General features: G+C 40.5%; 1 protein-coding gene across 3 annotated transcripts in view; it reads left to right on the top strand.

The window, feature by feature from the left end:
• The window catches only part of amotl1 (angiomotin like 1), a 244441-nt gene that overhangs the window by 132669 nt on the left and 88152 nt on the right, over positions 1 to 23620 (top strand). The window lies entirely within an intron of this gene.

Below are 23620 nucleotides of genomic sequence, written 5' to 3'. Positions count from 1 at the left end.
GTTGCACTTCGGCGTGTCGGTGTGGACTTGTTGGGCCGAAGGGCCTGTTTCCACATTGTAAGTAATCTAAGATAATCTAATCTAATCCCAGTCCCAGGTACCTATCCACAGCCTGAGTTCATTGGCCTTACCTGTCAGCCTCTTTCATTGAAGCATATGCAATTTAATCCAACAGGCATTCTTTGCTCCCTGAGACAAAGTGAGGACTGCAGATGCCGAAGATCAGAGTTGAAAAGTGTGGCGCTGGAAAAGCACAGCAGATCAGGCAGCATCCAAGGTGCAGGAGATTTGATGTTTTGGGCATATGCTGTACATCAGGAATTAAGGGATGATGAAGGGCTTATGCCTGAAACGTCACATCTCCTACTTCTTGGAAACTGCTTGACCTGCTGTGCTTTTCCAGTGTCATGCTTTTCGATTCCTTGCTCTCTGTCGTATTCCAGTCTGACCTATCTCTTCACTTTACTATTTCTGATTACTTTATCTCCTTCCAACCTCATATTTCCCTTCCTGCTGTTGAGGATCCCGCCTCCCTCTGTTAAGGATCCCAACTTCTGCTAAGCTAGTTTAAACCCTCCCTTGTAGCACTAGCAAACTTGGCTATCAAGATATTAGTTCCCCTTCAGTTTAGATGTAACCCATCATTCTTAAACAGGTCACTTCTGCCCAAGATCCCAATGATCTAAGTATCTGAATCCTGCCCTTTGCACCAATTCTTTTGCTCTGCATTCCTCTGTCATATCCTCCTGTTTTTACCCTCATTAGCACATGGCATTGGAAGTAATTCTGAAATTACCACTGACGAGGTCCTGGTTTTTAACTTTTCACCTAGCTCTCTATAATCACTCCACAGAGCCTCATCTGTATTTCTACTTATATCATTTGTACCAAAGTGAACAATAATTTCTGGCTGCTCACCCTCCCCCTCGAGAACATTCTGCAGCTGCTCTGAGACATTCTAGATCCTGGCACCCAGGAAGAAACATTCTGGATTCGCATTTGTGGAAAGAGAATCTCCTGTCTGACCCCTAACTATCAAGCCTCCTATTACCTAAGGTCCTGTTTAACTTGACCCTTTCCCACTGTGCCCAGAGCCAGTTGTAGTACCACTGACCCAGCTGCTGCTGTTTTCCCTTCAACTGTTATCCCCCAACAGTATCTGAAATGGTATACTTGTTTTTGAGGAGAATGGCCACAAGGGATTCCTGCACACTCTGCCCACTCCCTTTGTCTTTCCTGGTGGTCATCCAGCTACTCTCTATCTGCACCTTAGGTGTAACCATCTCACTAAAACTCTTATCCGTGATACGCTTAGCATTTCAGGTGATCCTGAGTGCATCCTGACATGGTCTCCCAGGATCTGAAGCTGGGTGTACTTTCCACAGATGTAGTCATCAGGGACCATGAAAGTCTCCCTGAGCTCCCACATCCTGCAGGAGGGTCATGCAACTGCCCTAACTGCCATAAGTCTAAAAAGGAAAATTAAAAGGACTTTACTTGAGCTTACCTGTACTTTCTGCTGAGGTGCTGCTCTTGAAAGCCTCTCAAGCCAAAGCCTTACTCTGCTAGCAACAAATTTTGCAATAATATGCAATAATTTATCCCTCTCTCTTTCTTTTGGTTAGAGGAGGAGGGGGAGGGGGAGAGGTAGGGAAACACTACTGTGATGTAGTGTTTGGAGAAGGTGTTTGGGTCATAAGTGCTCCTTGATACCAAGCCCATGATGATCCACTGTTCAGCGCAGATGATTGCTTCTAGACTGTAATATATGTGCCAAAGTGCTGCCTATCCCTGTTGGTCACCCTCTGCCTCATTTGTGTTAAGTTTGGATCTATCTTGATTTTGAAATAGTGACATGTGGGTTTTTCTGTGCACTTGAAGGAATTAATAATTGTGAATATTTTTGTAGCTTTGATTTTTTAAAACTTGCTTGTGAGGGCCAATTTTCAGAACTAATGTGTTTTTGTTAACTTTGGAGGGTTTATGACTTACCAAGGAAAATAATTGTACCTCAAAGTTTCTGTGGAAATTTCTGGAAATGATTTTATTAAGCTTATGGCAAATACCTATTGCTTAAAGACTTTTTCAATTGTAATTTTTACAGAGCTGTGAAACACTGAAAGTTTTATGTAAAATATTACTCCAGTGAAAGGAAGAAGATAGTTAAGTTTGTGAACACTAGTTTATTTTTGTGTTATGCCTCACTGAGGTATCATACTGGAAATCAAGCCTCAGAGTCATCACAAAAGTTACGACTTTTAAAATGTGTGCAGATTTCTCAATTTACATACCTTTTACACTCCTTGACAGAGAACCAGAGAAAAGAAATAGATTTTAACTACAGATAACATATAACTTCACTGCTTTAACCTCTGGTTCTCATTTCAACTACCCCTCTACATGCACATGGTCACAGATAAAGAAAAAAGCAACAGTGTTATGTGAAGGGAAAGATTGGGAAGGCAGATCTGTAGTCTTTGTCAACAGAGTTTGCTGAGTTGATCCTTTTGCTGATCAGAATACCACTGCTCAGCCTTCCTTCTCGACATACATTCAGTTGTTGCAGGAGGCGTAGGGTGATGGTTCATTTTTACAAGAGTCTCTGACTTATTAATTAAAAGTTACTGCTTACAAAAACATGTAAAGGAAAATGAACTGGCTACCTTGGGAGCAGCACAGGAACACAGTGATTAGCACTACCAGGGATCCGGGTTTGACTCCAACCTTGGACAATTCTGTGTAGGGAGTTTGCACTTTCTCCCATGGATGCATGTGTTTCTGCTGGTTTCTCTGGTTTCCAACCACAGTCCAAAGATGTGCAGTTTGGGTCAATTGGCCATGCCAAATTGCCTTGTAATGCCGAAGGATGTGGACTAGGTGGATTAGCCATGGTAAATGTGGGGTTACAGGAATGGTGGGTGGGTCTGGGTGGGATACTTTTCAGAGGATCAGTGCAGACTCAGTGGGCCAAATGGCTTCAATCTATACTGTCAGGATTCTGTAATTCTATCTTCACACTTGAGGTACAGAAGAGAACAAAACAGCTTGTGGATGTCCAGTGGCTTCTGACCTAAATATTACCTACCCTCCACCCGCTCAAAAAATAAAAATCTGGTTTTGGCATACTAGAGGCCTTGTTCATTGTTAACTGATCACAATTCCACAGACTAATCCAAATCTTGTTATGGACAAAGCTCCATTCATGTGGTCTCCTGTCTCGTTGATCAAGTTATTTATTTCCAAAAACTGCAGTAATCCTTCAATAATTCTTAGTTTTAAAAACTGTTCTTTTCCCATTTCTGTCAACAATCATAAATACAGGAAAGAAAAATGCAGTTATATTAGGTTAAGGAGTTAGACTGAATGTGTTTGAATAAAACCCTGAAGTAGTTATTTGCTGCTACCAATCTTTAACCTCTGGTATAATAGCTCCAGAAAGAAGCAAACATATTTTCCATACTGGGAGCTGATGTCCAATTAATCCCAATGGGGCTTTTAAGCAATGAATGTTCTGATGAGAATACTGTACTAATAATGCTTTTGAGTATCATATAGTGGTGTTTTGAAATCTGTAAAGGAGTGTTTTTTGGATTAGTGGGATTACATTTCCTGGTGTGAATCAGTTTCAAGGAAAAGTCTTGCTGGATTCAAAACAATAAATCTGCTTTCCTGGATGTCCCAGACCTGTTGAGACTTTCCAGCACCTTCTATTTTTATTAACTAGAATACATTTTTATAGAAAGTCCACTAAGACTTTGTGCACTCATTAGGTTCACACTATTTGCTTCTAACAATTCTGCCACAAAAAAAATCTACATACCTGGGTGTTGTGCACTATGACCTGAAAAGTCAAAGAAGGCCTTTTACAGGGGGAGGTCCTTTTCTTTGCATTTTTCTGCGGCTGTTGCATGGTGAAAATCTTGTCTGTTGTGCCCCTCCATGGCCAAAAGCCACGCTGTGACTCTGTGAGGAGTTCCTCAGTCACAGGGAGGAGACAATTGAGGCGGGCCTTGGCGATGACTTATCCAACAGTAAAATTCCCCTGTTGTTGTCGTGGTTGGACTTGTTCCCTTTTTTGAAAATACTCAGGACAGTGGCATCTAAGGGCTCTCCTTCCAGATAAGACAGACTACAGCATTTAACTGCAGCAGGTGCTTTTTCCCTCTGCACTTCAATGTCTCAGTGGGGATAAGGTTTGCTGCAGCAGCCTTGTTGTTCTTAAGCTTGCTGATAGCTTGCTCTTGTTCATGCATGCTGGGGTGTTGCTGAGCTCATGGCGTACAGTGTGCTGTGGAATGCACTCAAGGATGTTCGGATTGACGACAGACCTCTGGTTGAGGAGGTGTCCGCAGTACCCACCCCCAGCATATTTTGATGACGACTTTATCTTTGATAAGAGTCATTCTGTCCATGGCCAGCTGTAGGATTGGTCCTTGGGTCTTTGAGCAGTATGTAGTGTTGGCAGCACAGAAGAAATCATTGTTGTGGGGAAAATCACCAGCCTCTGAGTCAGAGTCGGGGTTCAACGACAGAGTTTATTGTACAAGGAAATAGCCGAGCTCCAGGGAAAGAAAGATACCAACAGCACAGTGGTCAGCTGTGAGTCTTCTCTCAACCCAGAGCACATGTCAAGATACTTTTATAGTCTCTGTAACGTGGTTTGTTAATTGTAAACATTGCAGAATCATTATTAGTTTTGATGCAGTCATTGTCCGTTCCAGTGCAGCCTTTGTTAATTTCAGTGCAGTCGTCGGTTTCAGCGCAGACATTGTTAGTTTCAAAATCAGTGTAGAAGTCCATTGCTATAGTAAAAGGTGCTGATCACTCTTCTTGAGAAGGTTGATTACTGCAGCCCTGGCTGTTAGCACTTTGTATTGAGTCTGTATCAACCTGTTAACATTTCTATCAAAGATGTTAGCTGGACCCAGACAGTCCAGCATGCAGTATACACTACTTGTGTATTGTCTCCTCCACCCGCCTTGAACTAATCAACTAAGTTGTGAGTGCATTGTGCTGGTATTCTGGTGGCCCCAGGCAGTATCTGTGTTTGCTCTGCTGTTTCTCTCCATATTGTGGTCCGGCGGCCATCTTGTGTATCAAGTGGTGAACTTGTGCCTCAGCGGCCATCTTGTGTGTCCGTGTGCCTAGTGTCACCCTGCCCAGTGCCACCTCCCACTTCACCATGCATATCATAGTTGTCAGCCATTTTTTGGGCCTCAAGTGCTTTCTCCACCCACCCACCTGTTCATCATGTCATGGGTTTGTTTTGAACCTCCGCCTTCAGTCACTTGTAGGCATGCCTTTTCTCATCCAATTACTGTTGTTGTTTTGCGCTCAGAAAAACAGCTTAATATTTATTGAATCATTTCATTTTGTTACAACAGACAAGGGTAGGGATTATGTAATTAATGGTAGAGCCTTGCATTGTAGAATGGAGGGACCTAGGAGTGCTCGTACATAATTCTTTAAAGTTTGCATCACATAGACAGGATTGTTTAAAAAATGCTTGCCTTCATTGCTCAGTCCTTTGAGTATAGGAATTGGGGCATTATATTGAGGTTGTACCAGATATTGGTGAGGCCTCATCTAGAATAGTGTGTCCAGTTCAGGTCACCCAGTTAAAGGAACAATGTTATCAAGTAGGAGAGAGCTCAGAAGAGATTTACCATGATGTGTCTGGCGATGGAAAGTTTGAGTTATATAGAAAGGCTTGTTAGGCTAAGTCCATCTGCTATTTTTCAGCCCATTGATCCACTTCACCATGATCCCTTTGTAACCTTAGAAAACCTTCTGTGCACTGTCTACTCTGCCACCAATTCTGTTGTCATCTGCAAACTTACAAACCATGCCTTCTATATTCTCATCTAAATCAATGTCTCTGTGTCTGTCTCTCTCTCTCCCTCTCTCTCCTTCTCCTGCCATTAAGCCAATAATGTATCCAATTGGCAAGCCCACCCTCAATCTCATGTGATCTATTTTTACTAATTAGTCTACCATTTGGAACATTTTAAAGGTTTTAATAAACTCCAACTAAACAATGTCTACTGCTCTGTCATTGTGAGCCTTTTTGGTAACTTCCTCAAAAATATTCAGTTAAGAATGAGAGACATGATTTTCTTTGCACAAAACTGTCCCTATTCTGTTTTTGCCCCTCTAAATGTCCATTAATCCTATCATTTATAATCGCCTCCAACAATTTACCCACAACCGAAGTCTCACACTCAAGCCTATGGTTTCTCCTTACAGCTTTTCTTAAACAGAAGTACCACGTTAGCCCCCTTCCAGTCATCAGGCACCTCACCTGTAGTTATAGATAGAGTCATAGAAATGTACAGTGCAGAAACAGATCCTTCGGTCCAATTCATCCATTCTGACCAGATATCCCAACCTAATCTAGTGCCATTTGCCAGCACTTGGCCCGTATACCTCTAAACCCTTCCTATTCATGTATCCATCCAGATGCCTTTTAAATGTTGCAATTGTACCAGCCTCCATCACGTCATCTGGCAGCTCATTCCATACATGCACCAACCTCAGCGTGAAAAAGTTGCCCCTTAGGTCCCTTTTATGTATTTCCCCTCTCACCCTAAACCTACGTCCTCTACTTCTGGACTACCCCAGCCCAGAGGAAAGACTTTGTCCATTTATCCTATCCATGTCCCCAGATGGTGCAAATATTTCTGCAATCTCCTGATCATTCTCATGAAATCAGTTTTGGTGTTTCCTGATTGAGTGGCTGATTAAGTTTTGTAGGCATTGATGAAGGCAGTCTTGAGGGTGGACCAGAGATTGTTGGGATCACGTGACTTAGTGTCGCTAAAGGTTGCTAGGATTATGAGAGGACTTGATTGGATGAGGCTTTTTTTTCTGAAACTTTAAATGTTTTGATGTTGAACTTTTTGTGGCACTGCTTCTGTTTCTATTGTGACGGGTTTTTATTTTTATTGATTCTGGATCAGATCAGGCGATGCTAAATCGAATAGTTGTCGGCTCCTGTCAGTGTATGTGTGATTTTAATGTCTTTCAAATACCTCACTCTGATAAGATAGTAAGGAGATGCCAGTGTTTGGAGACTGCTACATTGTTTTGTATTTGTTTCTTTGGCAGAACAGTGTGCTTGTGATGAAGAGGTTGTGTTTGTGGCATTCAGTTAAGAGAAGGGTACAGTTGGAATTTTGTTTTCCAGCTCCCTCTTTCCCGATTACACCACCCTGAAGACATGTACTTCTACCAGCTCTGGTGTTGAAGTCGCTGAGGACAATTAGTTTTTCCACTGCAGGGACCCATGAGAGAGATTGGTCAAGGCTGGAGCAGAATTTCTCCTTGTCCTCAGCTGCTGAATCGAGCATATGCACTGAATACTGTGACATACTGGTTCCAAGTTAGGGTGATTCAGTGTGTTATGAGATGTTTATTTATACTGTCTGGGGAGTTTTTGAGTTAGTCTGCCAGATACAGGGAAATTTAGCTGTCTGGATACAGAATTGGCTGGTCGACAAAAGACAGCGAGTGGTAGTGGAAGGAAAGTATTCTGCCTGGAAGTCAATGGTGAGTGGTGTTCCACAGGGCTCTGTTCTTGGGCCTCTGCTCTTTGTAATTTTTATTAATGACTTGGATGAAGAGATTGAAGGATGGGTTAGCAAGTTTGCAGACGACACAAAGGTTGGAGGTGTCGTTGACAGTATAGGGGACTGTTGTAGGCTGCAGCGTGACATTGACAGGATGCAGAAATGGGCTGAGAGGTGGCAGATGGAGTTCAACCTGGATAAATGCGAAGTGATGCATTTGGAAGGTCAAACTTGAAAGTTGAGTACAGGATTAAAGACAGGATTCTTGGTAGTGTGGAGGAACAGCGGGATCTTGGTGTGCAGGTACATAGATCTCTTAAAATTGCCACCCAAAGTGGACAGGGTTGTTAAGAAAGCATATGGTGTTTTGGCTTTCATTTCTAGGGGGATTGGGTTTAAGAGCCGTGAGATCTTGTTGCAGCTCTATAAAACTTTGGTTAGACCACACTTGAATACTGCGTCCAATTCTGGTCGCCCTATTATAGGAAAGATGTGGATGCCTTGGAGAGGGTTCAGAGGAGGTTGACCAGGATGCTGCCTGGAATGGAGGGCTTATCTTATCTCAGAGGTTGACTGAGATTGGAGTTTTTTGATTGGAAAAAATAAGGAAGAGAGGGGACCTAATTGAGGTGTACAAGATAATGAGAGGCGCAGATAGAGTTAGATTAGATTAGACTTACAGTGTGGAAACAGGCCCTTCGGCCCAACAAGTCCACACCGACCCGCCGAAGCGCAACCCACCCATACCCCTACATTTACCCCTTACCTAACACTACGGGCAATTTAGCTTGGGCAATTCACCTGGCCCGCACATCTTTGGACTGTGGGAGGAAACCGGAGCACCCGGAGGAAACCCACGCAGACACGGGGAGAACGTGCAAACTCCACACAGTCAGTCGCCTGAGTCGGGAATTGAACCCGGGTCTACAGGCACTGTGAGGCAGCAGTGCTAACCACTGTGCCACCGTGCCGCCCATAGTTGATAGCCAGAGACTTTTTCCCAGGGCAGAAATTGTTAACATGAGGGGTCATAGTTTTAAGCTGTTTGGCAGAAAGTATAGAGGGGACGTCATAGGCGGTCTCTTTACGCAGAGAGTTGTGAGAGCATGGAATGCGTTGCCAGCAGCAGTTGTGGAAGCGAGGTCATTGGGGATATTTAAGAGAATGCTGGACATGCATATGGTCACAGAAATTTGAGGGTTCGTATATTAGGTTTACCTTACATGAGGATCAATGGTCAGCATAGCATCGTGGACTGAAGGGCCTGTTCTGTGCTGTAGTGTTCTATGTTCTATGTCCTGTGTTTTTGATGGTGAAGTCAACGCCATGGATGCCATGTTCTTGTTCAGCCTTGACTTTCCAGAAAAAGGGTATAGCCACCACCTTTCTCTCTGAGCTGTCCTTCCCATGTCACCAGTTTTCACTCAGAGTGGTGATGTCAATATCATAGTGTCTGAGTTCCTGAGCAATGATTGTAGTGCGGCATTCAGTCTAACACTGGCAGAACTGTCCATTAGATGTTCCAGCCTCAAACGTCATCATGAGGGTGTGGAAGTTGCTTCTGTGTGTGCTCATTTAATGTGGCGAAACCATTGCAGACTGGCTACTGCATCGGCTTAGAAGTGCAAGACCGTGGTCCAGCGATGTAAGTTGTTCAAGATGATTGGAGACCAAGTATTCCTGTTTGGCCTTAAATTGCCTACAGTTGAGTGCAGACAGACAGTTTGGCACTGGACAGCACCTCCCACTGGGTTAGTGCGAGTTTTGAGGCAAGGAAGGGGAGAGGACAAGAAGAACAGTGTGGTTGTTGCCATTGTACTAACTGTTCTCAATCTGTGATTGTAAAATCACTAGGCTGGAGGTGAGAGTTGTAAAATCACTGGAGTAGAGTGATGTAAAATTATTGGGGCGGGGGATTTACTGGGGTGATATGTTTAAAAAAAACTTGGTTGTGGGGAAGGTTTATTGAATGGGGTGAGTAGCTTATAAAATTAGTGGGCTGGTAGGTGTTAAAAGATTTCTGGGCTGGGGGCATTTTATAAAAGCACAAACTGGGAGTGTTTTATAAAACACTGGGCTCTCAAGTGTTTAAAGGAAAATTACTAAGCTGGGAAGGTGTTATAAAAGTACTGAGCTGAAAGATTTTATGAAGACTATTGGGGGGTTTAAAAAAGGATGAAAAATGCTAGACTGGGAGAGTTATATACATGTAGAGTTTGGAGGGTGTTATGATGTTACTGAGCTCTGGGTGTTATACAATTACTGGGCTACATTATTAAAACACTGGGCTGGGTGGATTGTTATAAAATTACTGGGGGTTATATACACATTGAAGCTAGGAAGTATATAACATTGAAGTTATACAAACAGTGGACGGGGATTATGTAAGCGCTGGGCTTGGGGCAGTTATAAAATTAATGGGCTGTGGGGGGGGGGGGGGACCATACAATTACTGGGGTTATAAAAATGCAGGGCTGGGGATGGTTACAAAACTAGTTGGGATTATGTAAGCACTGGGCTGCTGTGTGTTATAAAATTATTGGGCTGGGATGGTGTTGTTATAAAATAAATGGAGGTTATATAAACACTGGGCTGAGGGGGTGGGGGAAGTATTACAAAATTCTTGCTGCAACAAGAGTTCCGGCGGGGCGGGCTGTTTGTAGGCTGTGCAGCCACTGCTAGGCCCGGTTGCAAGCATGAGATTACCCAGTTTGGAGGCAGTCAGGAGACGGGAGGAATGGTGCTTGGTCTCTGTGAGCAGGAGAGGTCAAGCGAAGTATGAGAAGGTAAGGTAAGTTGAGGGAGGGAAGTTAGGCAGTTGTTTGCTCAGGCAGTTGTGAACCAGGTTACCGCTGCCACCTTATTGTACATGTTGAAGAATGCATTTGCATCAGATAAAAGTTCATTTTAAGCAAGTATTAAGAAGAATTTGTTTCCTCAACTCTTGTTAAGAAAGATGTGACTTGCAAGCCATTATATTAGGAATGTTCAAAATACAGTCAATTACGAGGTTGGTAGTTTTGAGAGTACAAGATGGATGAGGTCTGGTGAGTAAAATGATTTAATTATTTCTTTGCCCTTGAATGTTCTTTTATTTGTACATTCTGTTCTGCAGTGTTTCATATCATATATGCACTGTCCGCTTTTGGAACTGAGCCTCTCAGGACCACTGATCCAAGATAGGTTACTTGCTTAATCAGCGTTCTCAATTAGAATGGCTTTGATGTGAAAATTGGCCTTAATGTACCTGGGCGAGGGTTGGAAAAGAGCAATCTTGTTTTCCTGTGACATCTGCATGGAAGACTACATGTGTGTGGAATGAAAACAAGAAATGCTGCCGATGACTGTGGGTCAAGCAGCATCCATGGGGAGAAAGCAAGGTAACCTTTCTGTCCATGGGTCCTGCCTGACCTGTTGTGATCTCCAGCATTTTTTGTTTTCATTTCAGATTCTGGCATCGACAGTAATTTGCTCCTATATGTATATGGAATTTGAATTAGATACCATTGTTACAATTTCTGTAGTATATATATCTCCAAATCTAGTCCAATAAGATGCACAGATTATTTGTCTGTGTCATGAGAATGACAATTTACCAAAAATTCTTTACAAGCAGAGGAAGATTAGATTAGACTTACAGTGTGGAAACAGGCCCTTCGGCCCAACAAGTCCACACCGACCCGCCGAAGCGCAACCCACCCATACCCCTACCCCTACATTTACCCCTTATCTAACACTATGGGCAATTTAGCATGGCCAATTCTCCTGACCCGCACATCTTTGGACTGTGGGAGGAAACCGGAGCACCCGGAGGAAACCCACGCAGACACGGGGAGAACGTGCAAACTCCACACAGTCAGTCGCCTGAGTCGGGAATTGAACCCGGGTCTACAGGCGCTGTGAGGCAGCAGTGCTAACCACTGTGCCACCGTGCCGCCCGAAAGCTTTATTTTTTAAAAAGAAGATTGCATCTGAGGTCTTAAAATTAAAACATTTCTGTATTTCCTACCTTTTAAGGATATCATCTTTCTATTGCTAACTAACTGCAATTTTAAATTTCAATATGGTGCAAACCAGTTTTAGACCAGGATCGGCATTCTAAACTAAGTTTCTATCATGAATCAACTGATCAAAAGTGAGGGAATTAGATTTGATTTGATTTAGGTTTATTTATTATGCACGATAAAGAAATGTATTTGCATTGGACAAAAGTAAATTTTAAACAAATATTAAGAAGAATTTATTTCCTCAACTCTGTGTTAAGAATGATGTGACGAGCAGGCCATTATAGGAGAAGTGAACACCTCTTTAAAGGGAATTAAAATGGAAAACTATTAATGGGTTTAGAGGAAGAATAGGAAAGGAATATTCAAGTAAATACTTATTATGTGCTTCTTTAATTCCCTCTTAAATACCATTTTTCATCAACTCACTTTATTTATCTCGTAGGGGATAAATGATAATAGTCAAATTTATATGCTTAGGTTTATTAATTAAGGGAGATACATCTGTTGTGGAATTGGCACAAATGCATGCATCCTGGATCATGTGGTCTCCTTCTGTGCTGATATTTTTATAATCTTTATTTTGCAGAAAGGAGTGTTCTCACTGTGCTTCGTTTGTTTGATGCTTTGTGTTCAAATACCTCACAATATGTTTTCAGCAAATATCATTATAGATCAGACTGAACTGGAACTCATTCTATTTGGATCAAACCTAATCAGGTTGATTCCAACTCTGCGGAACTTTTGTCCTGAGACCTTATCTATCCACTACAAGCTGCTTCATACAAGCATTATGGTTTTCAGCTTTAGTTGTGAAAATGAGTTATTGATACTTACCATAACCATTTTAATCTTGTGAATACGGTTTTAGACAGTTAGATCTGACAGATTTATTTCTCAAGAATCTTGATCTTTAGAGGTAATTAGAATTTCTCAATATTATCTGCTTGTTTGCTATGCCTGGACAGAGCTGTCAGGAGTTTGTATAAAAGACAGCTTAATATTTCTGCATCTAATTGGTAAAACAGAAACATACATAGCACACCTTATAAATTAATTTTATTTGGAGAGGTATTACAATTGAAGGTCCATGACAACAGTTTTGTTAATCTGATATTCTACACTAAAGTTAACAATAGCCCTGTCCAATTGCATACTTTTGTAGCTTGTTTTAGTCGAGCGCAGTATGTCAACTTAGCAAACTTAAATCACAGTACACAAACCAGGCGCAGTTCCTTTCATGCATGTCTGCAAACATACATTGTTGGTTACTTGTCACTCAGGTGCCGTCAGAGAGCAGAAAGCATTTTTATAGAAATTATAATGGCTTTTCCAGTTTTTGTTGAAATATGAGTGGAATAACACTATACCAAGCTTGACCCCCAACATAACTTACACAAAGATGTTTTGATAGGGCTTCTTTAGACAGATAGATGACCTGAATCTGTCATGCATTCCTAGAGTACAATAAACAAGCCAAGTGGAACTGGTAAGATCTTACACTCTTCTGACATAAAGGCGGAAAGCAGAATGATAAATCCAATCTCAGTAAGCTTTAAAACAAAATTATATGCTGCATTTTGTTTAGCTGACGAAATTATAACACATGACTCCCTTTGACTGTTGTCATTGTAGAAAAAAAATACCATCTGGGAAATTTTAATAACAGAACTCAGTATGGAAAATATATCTGGAACTGGTAATTTAGTTCAAAAGCACCTTTTAAAAAATGTTTGTGCTCCTGTCCATATCAAAGTAAATATGTATATAAACAATGACACCTGTGCTGTTCAGTCCACTGAAAAGATAGCACAAGATTTTGCTGGAAGCTGATGCCCACACTCTTCAAAGATTTGTTTTACCCTTCTTATAGTTGTGAATGTCTCAGGCCATTAAATGCCTATGCAACAGGATTCTTCCAGGCAATCGAAAGGGGCATGTGCTGATAAGTCAATTTAGTTGGAAAAATCAAATGATTGGTACCATGTTTGCTCAGTCCATTACCTTCATCACTTCCCTCGATGAAAAAATATGGCAAGTGGGGAAAGGCACAAAGATCTTTTGCAGGTTTCTTGACAGTCTAGAGACTTACAGGCAGAACCCACATCATCAGATGAACCTTAATGCATACATGAACAGGCAATACCACTCCATTGAAAGTTAGGACAATTTCTAAGTATAAACAAGTAATATTAAACATTAATGCAGTCTGCATCCTGATATTTTAACAGTACAGCAGCCAACTTATGGTGTCTTTGTGGTTTAAAATCTGTTTGTATCCAGAAATGATAACATAAGTACAGAAGACTGGTTTCATCATTTGAGCTACTGTCATGCATTGGAACACTTAAAGCAATAGAATTATTAGGACAATTGGGTGGAGTATTGTTCTGGAATTCAGCTAGTGTCTGTAGTCATCAACATTTGCTACATGCTGTATAACTTTGCTAATTGCATCTTGTAAGTGAACATTAACAGGTTTCATTAACCATAACTATACACAAGACATAGTAAGAGAAAACATCTTCTGGAGCCCTTCAACCTCTAGTTTCACTTCCATTTGGTCTGACGTGTCTGTGACATAATTCCTCTCTGCATGCCCATTAACTATTTCTAGTGTAAAGAAGTGGGTAACTTTATTCCACATCACCTCTCAAGATCATTTATGGTAGTTGTTTTAACTTCCTTCACCCAACAAGTACCTTTTGCTTGAGACATTAATCTTAAACAGCATTTGAGGCTGTTTTGAAGAACATATAGAATGTATGTATTCACTTATTCTTGTCTGGAGAAGGGGTGGAATGGATAGCAGCTTCTCTGCATACATTAATATGTTAAGAGCCCCTCAATGTAGAATTGAATCATCATTTATGAGAAAATCTGATCTGTTTGAGATCCGTTTGATGTTTAACTTTAAAAGTTGCCTTTGGACGTCCAGAAATTGATTCTTTTTCTCTTATGGATCAGGACCTAAATGTTTCACTTGGTTTTCTGCGAGATAAATGGAAAAAAGAAATACTATAGGAAGTCAGTGAAGCACTCGTTTTCAAAAGCTCATTCTCACTCTGGAGGGTTTCCTTCATTATTAAGAAGATCAATATCATGTCAACATCATTAACATTGCCTGTCCATGACAGTCTTCGAACTTAAATGAAAATTTTTGTTCTTGTGTTTCAAACGCAAGTTCATGACTCAGTGTTCACTTCAGAAGGTTTTCGTCAGCTAATCATTCATAGTGATCTTGGATCTGTTAATATTTTGTGAAAGAGAGATTTTTTTTTTCCTTTTTAAATGTATAAGTTTTTGTGTCAATTTATGAGAACATTGGCTACACAGGACATTTGTAAACCTGTAATTTCTTATTTTCTATCTCCAGGCTTTAATGAATGTGGGACTGCTGCCAGCTTAGTGTTTAGGTTCGCAGTCTTTTTTTGACGTAATTAGGGCACACCAATTCTTAGTTAACTTTGATTTGTTTGAGCTCCTCTTGATGGTTTAAAATTTGCAAAGGCAATTTGTATCTTCGGAAGTTCCAGAAATTGGTTATTTTTCTCTTTGAAAGAAGACTTAAGTGCTTCACAGTTTGCACGGAAGCCCCATCAGAAGACTTTATTGTCTTTTGTTTTGTAGATTGACAGTTTTTAGATGTTGAACATTGGCACAATCCAATTTGGACCTAAGCATCACCTTTTAGATTAGCTTTTCATTACCTACTTGCTTTTATTGAACGTCCACTTCAATGATTGATCCTGGATAGAATCTGCATTCTGGACAATTACAGACTAGGTTGGTCCATTGTGAAACCATTTTACTAAAATATTCTAGTTGAAATCTTCTAAGATTGCCTTAGTAATGACATGAAAATGGCCTACCTTACACCAAATATTGCATTCAGCATTGTGAACTGGGGGCAAGGTTAGCACTGAAGTGGAGTTTCCCACCACAATGCAGGTAAGAATCAATAGTAGGAGCAATTCCCTCTTCCCCTTGTGGCTGCTGTCTTCCCAATAAGTTAGTAGTCATTTGATGAACAAATTGGACCCTTGAAGAGTTATTCACCTGGCCCCAGGAAGGTTCTTTGTCCTCTCAGATAATATTGTTCCACTTTCAAATTTCTGTCAGTCCAATGAACTGTGGTGTTTATTATTATGTAAGGTCTTTCTTAGACTGAAAAAGATATTCTAATAAAGCTTCATCCTGCAACCCCACTAGTGTGCAATCCTAAATGAACTCTTCTTTCATATTGACAAAAGTAGAAAGAGTAGTAGAGGAGATGTTTGGTACACTTGCCTTCATTGAGTTTAGTAATTGGAATGTCATATTGTGGTTGTGCAAGATGTTGATGAGGAAATATTTGGAGTACTGTGTACGTTTCTGATCATCCTACTATAGGAAGGATATTATTAAATTGGAGAGGATGCAGAAAAGATTTTAAAAGATGTTACCGGGATTGGAGGATTTAAGTTATAAGGAGAGGCTGGATAAACTGGGAGTGTAGGAGGTTGAGGGGGTGACCTTATAGAGGTTTATAAAATCATGAAAGGCGAATAGTAAAGGTCTTTTCCCCAAGGGTTAGGCAATTCAAATTTAGAGATCATAATTTTAAGGTGAGAGGAGAATTTTAAAATGGACCTGCGGGTAACTTTTTCATACAGGGTGGTTCATATGTGGAATGGTAGGTACTGTTACAAAACTTAAAAGACATTATGATCAATGTATAATTTGGAAAAGTTTAGATGGATATGAGCAAAATGCAAATAAATGGGACTAGTTAAATTTGGGAAACTTAATGGCATGGATGGGTCAGTTTCCAACCTGTATGACTCTATTGTGGTATGAAATTTATAGAAGATCGATAGAGTTCCCTATTTCCTGGTTGCTGAATTTAATGGATTTATGCCTTAAACTGAAATGGCAGTCAAAAGACTGATTTCCATCATTGAATTTAGCAGTTTTTTGTGACTATGTCTTATCTGGTGAAGGAGGTATGGCCACTGCCATCAAACACAAACATACAACAACACACTGATCTGATGTTTGTCTGGCTTGTCATTGTAGCCTGAAGCAGTATGGCATCTATTAGATGGTTCCAATAGCATTGACAAATACACAATCTAATCAGGGCTGTTCACTCCTGTAAAGGATCTGGTAAAGACATAGCTTTTTCCAACATCATTGCATTTGCTGCGTGGCTCATATCATCCTAAAAGTTGTCTTTCCTTCCAATAATACATTAGCATAACATAGGTTTCCTCTATTGTGTGGTTATGCTTTTCTGTAAAGCTTTCTGATCAGCAGGCAAATATTGCTCACTTTGGTGGATTCATTTGACTTTTCTTGTGTTTCATGTTCTATGTTGTGGATTTTCTTAACACTTTTTCAGCTTTAGAATACTAAACCTCCTCTGTGGTTTAGTACCTAGATGGGCCTTTTAAGTCCAAAACTGTTTCTGGTCACCTGCTAAGTTTCTCTTCAAAATGTTTCTCCGCTGCTAGGTTTGGAATGCTAGGCTGCTATCTGTGTTGCCTCTAGGCTTAGTTTGAGGCATTAGTTGCCACTTTCTTCTAGCATTGTGGGTGGTTTCATTGCTTGCCACAATATAGTAAGATGAGACTACTCTCTCATAAGCAAATATGAACACATTTTATGAAACATACATGTACAAAAGATGTACATGGCCCCGATGGGATACATCCTAGAGTTCTGAGGGAGGTGGCTGAGGAAATATCGGAGGCGTTGGTTGAGATCTTTCAAAAGTCACTGGAGTCAGGGAAAGTCCCAGATGATTGGAAGATCGCTGTTGTAACCCCCTTGTTCAAGAAAGGATCAGGACAAAAGATGGAAAATTATAGGCCAATTAGCCTAACCTCGGTTGTTGGTAAAATTCTAGAATCCATCATTAAGGATGAGGTTTCTAAATTCTTGGAAGAGCAGAGTCAGATTAGAACAAGTCAACATGGATTTAGTAAGGGGAGGTCGTGCCTGACAAACCTGTTGGAATTCTTTGAAGAGGTGACAAGTAGGGAAACCCAGTGGATGTGCTCTAACTAGACTTCCAAAAGGCCTTTGAAAAGGTGCCACACGGGAGGCTGCTGAGCAAAGTGGGGGCCCATGGTGTTCGAGGTGAGCTACTGGGATGGATTGAGGATTGGCTGTCTGACAGAAGACAGAGAGTTGGGATAAAAGGTTCTTTTTCGGAAAGGCAGCCGGTAACCAGCGGTGTCCCGCAGGGTTCAGTGTTGGGGCCACAGCTGTTCATGTTATATATTAATGATCTGGATGAAGGGACTGGGGACATTCTAGCAAAGTTTGCCAATGATACGAAGTTAGGTGGACAGGCAGGTAGTACTGAGGAAGTGGGGAGGCTGCAGAAAGATCTAGACAGTTTGGGAGAGTGGTCCAGGAAATGGCTGATGGAATTCAATGTGAGCAAATACGAGGTCTTGCACTTTGGAAAAAAATACAAGCATGGACTACTTTCTAAACGGTGACAAAATTCGTAAAGCCAAAGTACAAAAGGGATCTGGGAGTGCTAGTTGAGGATTCTCTAAAGGTAAACATGCAGGTTGAGTGCGTGATTAAGAAAGCGAATGCAATGTTGTCATTTATCTCAAGAGGGTTGGAATATAAAAGCACCGTTGTGCTACTGAGACTTTATAAAGCTCTGGTTAGGCCCCGTTTGGAGTACAGTGTCCAGTTTTGGTCTCCACACCTCAGGAAGGACATACTGGCACTGGAACGTGTCCAGCGGAGATTCACATGGATGATCCCTGGAATGGTAGGTCTAACATATGAGGAACGGCTGAGGATCCTGGGATTGTATTCATTGGAGTTTAGAAGATTAAGGGGAGACTGAATAGAAACTTACAAGATAATACATGGCTTGGAAAGGGTGGACGCTAGGAAATTATTTCCGTTAGGCGAGAGACTAGGACCCGTGGACACAGCCTTAGAGGGGGTAAATTCAGAACAGAAATGCGGAGACGTTTCTTCAGCCAGAGAGTGGTGGGCCTGTGGAATTTATTGCCGCAGAGTGCAGTGGAGGCTGGGAAGCTAAATGTCTTCGAGGCAGAGATTGATAGATTCTTGATGTCACAAGGAATTAAGGGCTATGGGGAGAATGCAGGTAAATGGAGTTGAAATGCCCATCAGCCATGATTGAATGGTGGAGTGGACTTGATGGGCTGAATGGCCTTATTTCCACTCCTATGTCTTATGGTCTTGTATTGAGAGGATATCTGAAACCTGACAGACGTGGGCTCCAATTCCATGTGATTTGACATTCCTAAGTAGCTATGTCTTAGTAACAGCTATTTGAGCACCTGTGTAGAGTAAGTGTATGATAAATCCTTTCATCCATTAAAAAAGAGCACTGAAATCAAATGCATACAGTCACATCCTTTCCTTCAATAATGCAATGCTATTTCCTCTAAGCTTTCTCTTTGACGGACTCTTGAAGATTTCATAAACAGATTGAATGCTTTAAGCTAAGAATCAAATTTAATTCCGTTTTCAGAAATGTTTGCATATTAATGAGTTTTAGTTTTCAAGGATCCACTTTTAAATTGAGATATTATTGTAGCTCCTTCGGTTTATAGTATAGTGATTTTGGGGAAAGCAAAGTTAATCTTGCACCTTTTATAATGCAATTAATGATTCTTTCCTGTTAAAAGATAAGTGATACTGATGAAGCCTGGTTTTGTTTCGATATAAATATTACAGCGACTTCAGATGATGGCAGTGTAATAGGTGACCGTAGAAAAGAATAAAGAAGCATCAAAGCCAGCAGTTAAACAGAACTTTGAAATTAAGAAGATAAACTAAAACATCTTGAAAACTCATAATAGCTATTGGAATACAGACTCAGAGACCAGATAGCAGTGCGCAAAGGCCCAAAGCCATGAGCAATGGTGGATATAATAGCAACATGGAACGCATCCTAGAATTGTGAAAGAGCATCATGGGTCCAAGAATGGAAAAACTGGAAGAAAATAAATGAACAGGTTACAGAACTGGGGGTACAGGCTTCAACTGAAATGCCAGAAAGACCAGATAATTATGTTACTCGATGCTGCAGGCACTGTTGGTAACACATTAGCAAGACATGGTTCTGATGACACTGCAGCTTTGTATAAACTTTGGCTCCTATTTTACCATTAGTTGGAAGTAGTAATTCTGCAGAACACCTACAACAGAGTAAAATAATGAGAGGAGACTGCATAGAGACAACAGTGTTTGAAATTTCAGTAACCATCATAGCTTGAGAATACTCATTGGGACAATATGGGTAAGACACCAATCTAGAAAAGGTACAATTATTGAAGAAAAGCACCACAAGTAAGGTTGAGACAGACCCTTGTATCATCAAGAGAAGCCATAATTCACCCTTCAACAGAAGGTCAACAGAAATTTAGACTTGGAGAAAGAAAGAAGCTTTACAACAAGCTCCACAGCCACATGGGAGAAGAACACTCACATTAACAGATGAGAGAGAAGAGAATATCCTCAAAAATGGTCAATTTTATACATTTCCATTTCTTCATATGCTTTTAAAGATAGGATCAGTATTGAATATTGTCTGGCATTGAAATTTACCTATTAAATGTTTCTCATCTAAAGATCTTAACTATTGTTAGAGAGTAAGAAAAATATTTTGACTTTTTCTCCTATTATGCTTCCAATTATTTAATTTTGGTATATAATTTAACATTGAAATCACCTTTTCTTTCCTGTTCTTGAGTCATTAATTCCACAATCTCTAAATCAACTTAGTTAAGGAGATCCTCAGTGGTGTTCATTCAAGTTCTGGATGCCCAGTTGCATTCATTGTGCAAGGTTTCTACTTAGATTACTTACAGTGTGGAAACAGGCCCTTCGGCCCAACAAGTCCACATCAACCCTCCGAAGAGCAGCCCACCCAGACCCTTTCTCCTACATTTACTCCTTCACCTAACACTACGGGCAATTTTGCATGGCCAATTCATCTAACCTGCACATTTTTTTTGGACTGTGGGAGGAAACCCACGCAGACATGGGCACAATGTGCAAACTCCACACAGACATTTGAACCCAGGTCTCTGGCGCTGTGAGGCAGCAGTGCTAACCATGCTGCTCACAAGGTTGTGATGATGTAGTTAGCAACTTGCATGGCGAAATATCATTGTGACTAAATGGGTGGCATAGTGGCACAGTGATTAGCACTGCTGCCTCACAGCGCCAGAGACCTGGGTGCAATTCCCGACTCAGGCGACTGACTGTGTGGAGTTTGCACATTCTCCCCATGTCTGCGTGGGTTTCCTCCCACAGTACAAAAATATGCCAGTCAGGTAAATTGGCTATTCTAAATTTCCCGTGGTGTTAGGTAAATGTAGGGGTATGGGTGGGTTGCGCTTCGGCGGGTCGGTGTGAACTTGTTGGGCCGAAGGGCCTGTTTCCACACTGTAAGTAATCTAATGTAATCTAATCTAATCCAAATGTACCAAATGGTTTCTTGCCCTCCTAACATAATGACCCAATATATTCAAAGGATCTGTTTAATCTTGTTAAGCAATAATCCTTGACAAAGAATTCTCTCAGACTTTGTCTTCACCTTCATATTGCCCTTTTTTATTCAACTTCACATTTTTCTTGTGCTAACTTTGCTCCATTCTTCTATTTGCTTACGTCCCTATTCTTCCTCTAATTGGTTTCCTCACCTTTGTTTTGCATGCATCTTCAACATTTCTATTGTTCACATGCTGCCCTTTTTATAGATCACATTCAAAGCCTGACTTCTCCAAGTTTGTACTGATGGTAAAATCACCTTGAGCCAATATAAAGACATTACAGACAACACAGCTGCAATCTTCTGATGTACACTAATTGCTGACCAGATCTGATTCTGTAAATGTGAATGCCAAAAAATTACCCCAATGTCCCTCTTTTAATCTCATTAGAGTTACGTTATGTAGGAAGGTAGCTCGCTTAATAGATATTAGGCTGTCACTAACAATGGGAACTGGCTGACCGAAAAGGTGTTTCTGGCCTACTGTATCCTGTTCAACATATTTCTAGTCAGCTCCAATTCCTCCAAATATATTTATAAACTGTATTACCCCACACACTCCGATCCTTTCCACTCATGTCCTTTCTCAACTCTTCTGCAAATGTATCATTTTGATGGAAACCATTACTGACCACCTCATGTACAATCAAGTGTTTCCAAGCTGAATCTATTCTTGACTTAGTAAACATGATTTGGAGATGCCGGTGTTGGACTGGGATGTACAAAGTTAAAAATCTCACAAATCAGGTTATAGTCCAACAGATTTAATTGGAAGCACTAGCTTTCAGAACAACCCTCCTTCATCAGGTGGTTGTCACCTCGGAAAGCTAGTGCTTCCAGTTGAATCTGTTGGACTATAACCTGGTGTTGTGTGATTTTTAACTTTGACTTAGTAAATGCTGCTATATACTTTTTTTTCTGGAAATAGATTCATTTTGGAATGTTATAATCAACATGTTCAAAAATTTCATTGTTTATATGTTTTCAAAGCACTGGCTCTGGATTTTCAGAAGACATTTGATATGGTGCCACGTGGTAGGTTGGTTAGAAAATTAGAAATGTTTGGGATTGATGGGTCTGTGGCAGCATGCGTTAGAAGTTGGATAAAAGTTAAGAAATAGAGGATAGATATAAGTGAGCATTTTTCAGTTTGGAGTTGAGTTAAAAATGGTGGTCAGCTAGGAAGAATAGTGAATTGTGAGGATGGCGCAGAGTGACTTCAAAGGGACATTGACAAGTTGGTCAAATGGATAGACCCTGGCAGATAAATTTCAATGCAGAGAAATATGAAGTATGCATTTTGGCAAAGAAACACTAAGAGAAAATAAAGGCTCAATGGTCCAACTTGAGGGGAGGATAGGAGCAGAGGGACCTCAGGATCAATGTGCATGATTCTCTGAAGGTGGCTTGGCAACTTGAAACAGTTGAGATCCTTGGGTTTATAAATAAAGGCATAGAATATACATGCAATTAAATGATACTACACCTGTACAAAGCATTGGTCAGAGCACCTTTGGAGTATTGTATTCGATTCTGGGCACCTTATTTCAGAAAGGATATTAAAACCCTTGAGAGAGTTCAAAAGAGATTTACTAGAATGATAAGTAGGAATGAGGGATTTTAGGCACAGGATTTAATATTTGGACTTCTACTCTTCAGAGCAAAGAAGATTAGGTCACTTCCTAATCTTATTGAGATGCTCAAAATTATGAACAATTTTGACAGGGTAAAGGAGGATTTTCTGCTTCCATTATGTCAGTAACTAGGGGACTCAGTTTCAAGACTGATAGCAGAAGAGCTAGGAGTGAGATGAGGAGAAACTTCTTTACTCGGAGCATTGTTAGGATTTGGAATGCACTGCCTGAGAGAGTGGTTGAGATGGATTCTTTAGGAGTTTTAAAATACAGCTGTATATGTATTTGACAGTAATGAACTTAGAGAGCTATGGAGATAGGACTAGAAAATGAGATTTGCTGGGTAGCTCTTTTGAGAGCTGATGCTCTCAATGGGTTGAGTGGCCTCCTTTTTACTGTAAAATTCTAGAATTCCATGATTCTGTTCTGTAAGATTTGTGTTTTCGTTGGAATTGACTGACTTTTAAAAAGACAATGTTTGGAAAGAAAAGATAAGATTCCAATTATTATAATGTCACTTTTGATTATTGTGTTTACTCCTTTCTACAGTGACTAGCTGATAATGTTACTATATTGTGCTGTTCATTCCTCCAGGACAGTGTAAAGATTTTAAATTAATTTTATACTGGGCAATAATAGCTTGCTTCCAGTCATTCAATTCAGTTAAAGCAGCCCATTAAACTCACTTGTATACAAGTTTCTGTGCCTTCTGTTTGATCTCTTGTTATTCTCTGGTATGAAAACAAACTTGTCCTGTTATTTCAATGAGAAAATATTACAGTTGTGTAATTCATTTTAAGTCATTGGATTTGTCTGTTTCAGCTTCAAAGAAATTTTTGATTGAAGTTACGTTAATGAAGTCACCTGCAT

Source organism: Hemiscyllium ocellatum, chromosome 6 (genome assembly GCF_020745735.1).
Source record: "Hemiscyllium ocellatum isolate sHemOce1 chromosome 6, sHemOce1.pat.X.cur, whole genome shotgun sequence".
NCBI classification, from domain to species: Eukaryota; Metazoa; Chordata; class Chondrichthyes; order Orectolobiformes; family Hemiscylliidae; genus Hemiscyllium; species Hemiscyllium ocellatum.
This window is presented reverse-complemented; position numbering and strand designations above follow the sequence as displayed.